Source organism: Kogia breviceps, chromosome 2, assembly GCF_026419965.1.
Source record: "Kogia breviceps isolate mKogBre1 chromosome 2, mKogBre1 haplotype 1, whole genome shotgun sequence".
NCBI classification, from domain to species: Eukaryota; Metazoa; Chordata; class Mammalia; order Artiodactyla; family Physeteridae; genus Kogia; species Kogia breviceps.
The window spans coordinates 63,322,937-63,330,147 of NC_081311.1; positions in this window are offsets into that span (position 1 = coordinate 63,322,937).

Below are 7,211 nucleotides of genomic sequence, written 5' to 3' on the forward strand. Positions count from 1 at the left end.
GGCTGGACGCGAGTCGGGCAGAACCTACGCCAAGTGTTTGTGAGCTGCGCGTCGGTGGGTACGGAAAATTTGCGTGTTTTTTAAAAAATTGTCAACACTACTTTCCTTGAGCCGACTTATGTTTCCTATCCATCTAAACAAAAGTGTTATTTTACTTTTAATTGCTCAATATTAAAAATAAGCAATGCATGCATTTATTAAAAAACACAGCAGAAAGGTTTACGATGCCACCTCTCCCAGTTTCCCAATTCCCCTTTGGAGGGTGAACCACTGGGACCAGTTTACTGTGTATTCTTCCAGAGACAGTTCTTATATACAGACATAATGCAACATATAAACATTAAGAAAATAAAGAAATTAATAGCTGCCCATGTCACATGAGTGAGTATTGTGTTAGAGATAAAAGAAACTGAAGCACAGGAGAAGGTTAAGACCACGAGGTACCTGGAAAATTCAAATCTGTAACTCTTTCCTCTAGGGATTCTCAAATTTTTTGATGTTAAAATTTACATTCTTGTGGTGCACGGGCTTAGTTGCTCTGTGGCATGTGGAATCTTCCTGGCTCAGGGCTCGAACCCGTGTCCCCTGAATTGGCAGGCGGATTCTTAACCACTGTGCCACCAGGGAAACCCTCACATCTGTTAATGCATTCAATCTGTTGTGTTGATTCAAGTATAAGAAGAAAACTCAGATTCACACAGGTATGTAGTTGAAAAAAATGGGAAACTCACCGGTCCCTGGAAAGGGTCTCAGGGACCCCCAGGGATCTCCAGACCATGCTTTGAGAACTGATGCTCTAGTCAACATTGCCTCTGTCCACAACATTCCCAAAATGGAATTGAAAAGAAAATCATGGGTACCACAAACATAGCTATCATCATTCCTATTTGACAAATGAGGAAATTGAGACTAAGAAATACCCAGTGTTCAGCCTAGGTAAAACAGCTACTACTTCTTAACAAAAATACAGACAAAAGAATTATACAGCAAAGCAAATATTGTGGCTGGTGGTCAGGTTGGACCAGGGCATGAGATGGAAGGGATTTTATGGTGAATGTCCAGGAATCTAGGAAGAGCCCCCTGCCTAACCTGCAGTCTGGAGGTTCCCAGAGTTGGAGACGACTGAGCTCAATCTTGAAAGATCCTAAAGCTTTGCATATGTCAAGAGAAGAAGGCACTTCCTAGAGGAAGGAAAAGGTGAAATGCTAGTTTACATCTGTGTAGAGCTTACGAAGTACACTGATTACAACATGTACCCCTCCTTGATCTCTCTTTTGGTAACAGATTTTGGGACATTCAGGGAGAACAGGGAGATATTTCTGGCCAGAGCAAAGTGTGAAGGAGGTAGGAAAAGCTGGACATAGAGATTGGGTTGGAGTATAGAATGAAAAGAAGTAAACAAAGTTGACACCAGGGTACAGTTTTGAAGTTTCAGGGATGGGGAGTATCAACTGTTTTTTTAAATTCATTTTGATAGGTAGCCTGGAGTAGAGAAAGAAGCTCTCCTGTTAACGTGCTGTGTAACCCCAGGCAAGGTACTTACACTCTCTGAGCCTCATTTGTAATATGGAGATAATGATGCTACCTCACTGAGTAGTCCCGTGCGTTAAGCGTATAAAGTGTTTGGCAAATAATTGCCTCCTAGAAAAGTCATATTGAAATTAATGGTGATATGGGACTTCCCTGGCAGTACAGCAGTTATGGCTCACGCTTCCACTGCATGGGGCGTGGGTTCAATCCCTGGTCAGGGAATGAAGATCCCGCACTACATGTGGCCAAAAAAAAAAAATGATGGTTTAGGATTTTCTTCTTGGGACCTCTGGTGTCTTTCTTTCCCCGTTAGAAGGTGTCAGGGAGTTCCCTGGTGGTCTAGTGGTTAGGAGTCAGTGCTTTCACTGCCTGGGTTGGATCCCTGGTCTGGGAACTTGGATCCCGCAACCCTGGAGGCAAGGCCAAAATGTCATAGTCACCTGTTTTGTTTTCAAAAGTACCACAAAATTGCTTCTGTGGTCTTTTGAAATTAATGTGTGTGTGCGTGCATGTGCACATGAATGCATTTGGTTGTGTATGTACATGGATTTGTGTATGTACATGGTATGGATTTCATCACGTCTAGAAAACCCTAAAAAAACTCACTCAGCTAATTTTTCATGCCCTTTCTAAAAACTTGCTCCATTTTTGGATAACAGCTTTATTGAGATTAAAATAATCTACCATAAAATTCAACTTGTTAAGGTATACTATTCAGTGGGTTTTAGTAGTATATTCACAAAGTTGTGTGACCATCTCCACTGTCTAATTCCGGAACATTTTATCACCCCAAAAAAAGACACCCAGTATGTATTAGCAGTCACCCACCATTTATTCTCAAACTCCTCAGCCCAGGCAACAATTAATCTACTTTCTGTTTGTATAGATTTCCCTATTTGGGATAGTTCATATAAATTAAATCATATAACATGTGGTCTTTTGTGACTGGTTTCTTCCACTTACTATGTTTTCAAGATTCAACCAGGGCTTCCCTGATGGCTCAGTGGTTAGGAATCCGCCTGCCAGTGCACGGGACACGGGGTCAAGCCCTGGTCTGGGAAGATCCCACATGTCACAGAGCAACTAGGCCCATACACCACAACTACTGAGCCTGCGCTCTAGAGCCCGCGAGCCACGGCTACTGAAGCCTGTGAGCCACAACTGCTGAAGCCCGCAGACCTAGAGCCCATGCTCTGCAACAAGAGAAGCCACTGCAATGAAAAGCCTGTGCACCACAACAAAGAGTAGCCCCCCTTGCCACAATTAGAGAAAGCCCTCTCGCAGCAACGAAGACCCAACGCAGCCAAAAATAAAATAAGTAAAATTTTAAAAAAGAAAGAAAAAAAAGATTCAACCGTATGTAGCATGTATATAGTACTTGGATCATTTTATGGCTGAATAATATTCCACATTTTGTTTATCCATTCATCAGTTGATGGAAATTTAGGGTGTTTCTGCTTTTTGGCTATTATGAATAATGCTGCTATGAACATTTGTGCACAAGTTCTTGTGTGAACGTGTTTTCAGTTCTCTTGGGTATATACCTAGGAATGGAATTGCTGGGTTGTGCTGTAACTCTGGGTTCAACAATTTGGGGAACTGCCAGTCTGTTTTTTGGAGTGGCTGCACCATTTTACATTCCCGCCAGCAGTGTATAAGGGTTCCAATTTCTCCACATCCTTGCCAATACTTGTTATAATCTGTCTTTTTGATTGTAGCCAACCTAGTGGGTGTGAAGTGTTATCTCATTGTGGCTTTCATCTGCGTTTCCCTGATGGCTAATGACATTGAGCATCTTTTCATGTGCCTATTGACTATTACAAAGTATATTTTCTTTGGAGGAATGTCTATTCAAATCATTTGACCATTTTTTAGTTAGGTTATTTGTCTTTTTATTGAGTTGTAAATGTTCTTTGTACATTCTGAAAACTGGAGCCTCGTCAGATACATGATTTGCAAATAACCTATCCCATTCTATGGGTTGTCTTTTCACTTTCTTGATCGCATCCTTTGAAGCACAGAAGTTTTTTTGTTTGTTTGTTTGGGTGTTTTTTTGCGGTATGCGGGCCTCTCACTGTTGTGGCCTCTCCCGTTGCGGAACACAGGCTCCGGATGCGCAGGCTCAGCGGCCATGGCTCATGGGCCCAGCTGCTCCGGGGCATGTGGGATCTTCCCGGACCGGGGCACGAACCCGTGTCCCCTGCATCGGCAGGCGAACTCTCAACCACTGCGCCACCAGGGAAGCCCTCTTGGAACTTTTAATGTTTATTAGTATAACTTGAGTTTCAAAAAAAGGAAGTGGCCTGGGTGTCCCCAACCCAGGGATGCTCCTTCTGTAACTTATTATTCCAGTGTTTAGCCAGCAGGGCCTCCCCAAACTCATTCCTTCTAACTCCCCTGTACGTAACTGCTACCTCTGTTCTCTCTGGTTCTGTCTTTCCCAGGGCCAGAGGGAGGCTCTTTCTGCCCTCTGTAATGAGGCTACCCACTCTCCATTTGTATCATCATAGGGATAATAGCCCCTTATCTTTAGATAACACTTTTCCACTTTAACAAGCACTGTCAGACCATTATCTCACGTAAGCTGAGCCACAGCCCTGTGATGGAGGCAGCCTGCTTATTATTTTCATTATTATTATCAATATTCTTCTTCTTACACTTCACAGATAAAGAAACTGAGACTCAAAGAGGTTATGACTTCTTGAGCTTCTGGCTGGCCATCCTATGTGTTTCCTCCTGTGCCCACTGGCTTCCTGCATTGTGAAGAGGGCAAGGTGCCCCTTGGGGACCCATTCTTTATTGTCCCATCTGCTGAACTCATGCAGGGATAAGCAGCAGCCATTTCTTGAGCTCCTGACACATAAAAGGCAGAATGTGTTCAGAAGGTGATAATAATCATCATCGATAACATTTATAGACAGCGAGGCTGAATCAAGGGCTGTTCTAGGCCTTCTAGAGATCTTATCTCAAATGCTCCCAACTTCCATACAAGGTGGGTATTATTATGCCTGTATTACAGATAAGGATGCAGCCTCAGAGAGGCTAACTTGCCTGAGGTCCCCTTACGTGTCTCTGGAAATTCTCTACCTTCTCACTGTGGTTGGGAACCGTCCACTGCACACAGGCTATGATCTCACATGTGCTTTGGTTCAAAAACTGGCTCTCCCACCTGCTTGCTGTGTGACCATGACCCTGAACGTGTTCTCTCCTGTGAAAAAAAGGAGGAGTCCCTTATTCACAGAGTGCTCTTCTGAGGATTAAGCGTCAGGTCCAGCCAAGGTTTGGCAGATGGGAATGATGATTAGGCACCAATCCGGGTCCTAGAAGATGCCAGGGGCCCTGAGGCTAGAGGGCAGCATGTCTGACTGAAGCAGAGGCCATGCTTCAGCCTTGGTATATCCTCCTTCAGAGGCCTTGTCAGGTGACACCAACAAAAGTCTGTAGTTGTAGGAACTTCCCTGGGGTCCAGTGGTTAGGACTCCATGCTTCACTGCAGGGGGTAGGTAGTTCCCTGGTCAGGGAACTAAGGTCCTGCAAGCCTCGCACGGTGCAGTGTGGCAAAAAAAAAAAAAAAAAAGGTCTGTAGTTGCCAACTTCAGAAAATGAGGTACAGTTTGTTCAAAGTTACTTAGGTGTCATAAAGTCCTCTGTTGAAGCCCGTTTATTGTCTGCCTGTTTATTACAAGTCAGCACCTGCAGTTCCTGTCTTTCTCTCTCCATCTCAGTATTTAGTAGAAGATTCTTCATGGGTATAACACTTCCTCTGTCACTCCTGGCCTGCAGGGTGAAAGTGGGCAGTTCACTTAATGCCATACCATATCCAGTGGCATGTGCTGGTTTAGATAGCTTGAGATGCAACCAGAGAGAGCACTTTTTTTTTTTTTTATGAGAGCACTTGTAAAACTGTCATCCACAATGAATGATGTGCCACGCCCTGTGCCAGCCACAGCCCCAAGGCAAGGCACACAGCGTAGAGCCTGGCAGCCCAGATTGGGTGCTCACCACGTTGAGTCAAGAGGCGCTTTTGCCCCGGGAGCTTCTGCCCTCTCTTAGGTGAAGCCCAGGGTTTTCAATGGGAATCCTTTAGTGGTGATTGGGTGGTGCTGTCAAGTTCAGGGTGGAAGACTTGACTTGATTAGGGGATCTGATTCTCCATGAAGGCTCTGGACAAGCTACCTGGCTTCCATATCTCCATTAACTAATTCATTCAGAAATATCTGCTGAGCTCCTGGTATGGCCATGGCTCTGGGTTCAGGGGTGAACAAGGGCAAACCTCATGGAGCGTCCATGGGATGCCTTCAGCTCCTTGCATCCAGGTCTTCTGGATGGACTTAGATGGGGTCATTCATCTTTCCAGACTGAGTTAGGCTCAGAAGCCCTGGGGTAGCAATGGCTGTCATTGTATACTGTACTGTACCACTACCTTCTTCCCATGACTTCCCACACCTCTTGGGATCCTGAATAAGGCCCTCCATGGTCTGGCTTCATCTCCCTCTCCCTTTCTGTGCTCCTGTTCCTCAAATGGACCATGCTCCTTCCCATAACAGGGCCTTTGCACATGCTGTTCCCTTTGGTTGTTCTCTGTGATGTACAGACTTTAAGGTGACCCCCCATGACCCCTAACTCCTGGTGTTCACACCCTTGAGTGAGGGTGGGACCTGTGACTTGCTTGTAAGCAATAGAATATGGCAAAGGTGACAGAATGTCACTTTTGTGATTATGTTGTATAAGACTCCATCTTGCTAGAGCCTCTGAACCTTCCCTAGTCAGGCCTCCATGTGAGAACACAGCCCTGCCTCATACCTTGATTGCAGCCTTGCAGAGGACCCAGCTAAGCCGTGCTAGGACTCCTGACCCAAAGAAACTGTGAGATAGCAAAGGTATTCTTTTTTTTTTTGGCTGCACCATGCAGCTTGCAGGATCTTAATTCCCCAACCAGGGATTGAAACTGGGCCCTCGGCAGTGAGAATGCCGAGTCCTAACCATTGGGCCTCCAGGGAATTCCCACAAAGGTATTCTTTTAAGTTGCTAAGTTTGTTGTTTAAAAAAGAAAAAGCGGGCTTCCCTGGTGGCGCAATGGTTGAGTCCGCCTGCCGATGCAGGGGACGCAGGTTCATGCCCCGGTCCGGGACGATCCCACATGCTACGGAGCGGCTAGGCCCGTGAGCCATGGCCGCTGAGCCTGTGCGTCGAGAGCCTGTGCTCCGCAACAGGAGAGGCCACAGCAGTGAGAGGCCCACATACCGCAAAAAAAACAAACAAACAAAAACAAAAACAAAAAACAACAAAAAAAGAAAAAGCTGTGTAAATGTGTTACTATTTTCTATATGCAACATAGAAAACCAACCTATTCTCTAACATTTACCTAGTTTACTCCTACTCATCCCTTACCGTTCCCATCCCACTGAGATGAATTTTCTCATCAGCCAAGATGCCAAGGCCTGATCTCCTTGTTACAGGCTCTCGTGCCATTGTGTGCCTCACCTCCACATGACTTACACATTTATAACTGTGTGATTATTTAATTAATAACTGCCCCCCTCCCCACCCAGATTGCAAGTGCCATGAAAGCAGCTTGTCATGGTCTCTTCATTTCCCCAGGGACTAGCACAGTGCCTGGCACATGTAGGTGTTCAGTAAATATGTGTTGAATAAATAAATGATTTACAGGACATTCAGGG